This window comes from Myotis brandtii, unplaced genomic scaffold, assembly GCF_000412655.1.
Source record: "Myotis brandtii unplaced genomic scaffold, ASM41265v1 scaffold249, whole genome shotgun sequence".
Lineage (NCBI taxonomy): Eukaryota > Metazoa > Chordata > Mammalia > Chiroptera > Vespertilionidae > Myotis > Myotis brandtii.
Window position 1 is genome coordinate 1,263,200 of NW_005359430.1, and position 762 is coordinate 1,263,961.

Sequence of the window (762 nt, forward strand, 5' to 3'; positions counted from 1 at the left end):
CGTTGTTTACCCATATCCAGAAAAAAAATCACTTCTTCTGTCATGGTAAACAACCTGCTTCCCTATTTATAATGGTCTGGCCCTCTAGCAACTTCAGCTTGAAATTATAGCTAATTTGCCTACAAAGTTCAGATGGTCATAATAATCTGGACACTCAGTGTATATTGAGCACCTGACATGTGCTAGGCTCCTAAAATTTATTCTTTTAGTTATTACAAATCCCCTCAAAAATTATAAATTTATGAATGAGGAAATAAAGCCTTATGTAAAACTAGGGGCCCAATGCATGAAATTTGTGCAAGGAACTCGGCCCTCCCAGCCCCGGCTGCCTTGGCCCTCGCAGCCCCGGCTTTGTCCGAAAGGTCGTTCTGCTGTTCTGCCATTTGGTCGATTTGCATATTATGCTTTTATTATTATAGATTATTATAGATAACTGGTCATCAAATAATGGTAGAACATAGGAATTTCTGTTTTTTATAATTTTTTATTGTTGAAAGTTTCACATATGTCTCCTTTTTAACCCATTGACCTGTCCCTGCAAGCTCCTGCCCATCCAGCCCATGCCCCCTTATTGTCTGTGTCCATTGGTCATTCTCATACGCATAAATATAAGTCCTCTGGTTGATCTCTTACCCCCCACCCTCCCCTGCCTCCCCTCTGAGGTTTGACAGTTTGTTTGATGCTTTTATGTCGCTGGATCTATTTTTGTTCATCAGTTTATGTTGTTCATTATATTCCACAAATGAGTGAGATCATGTGATA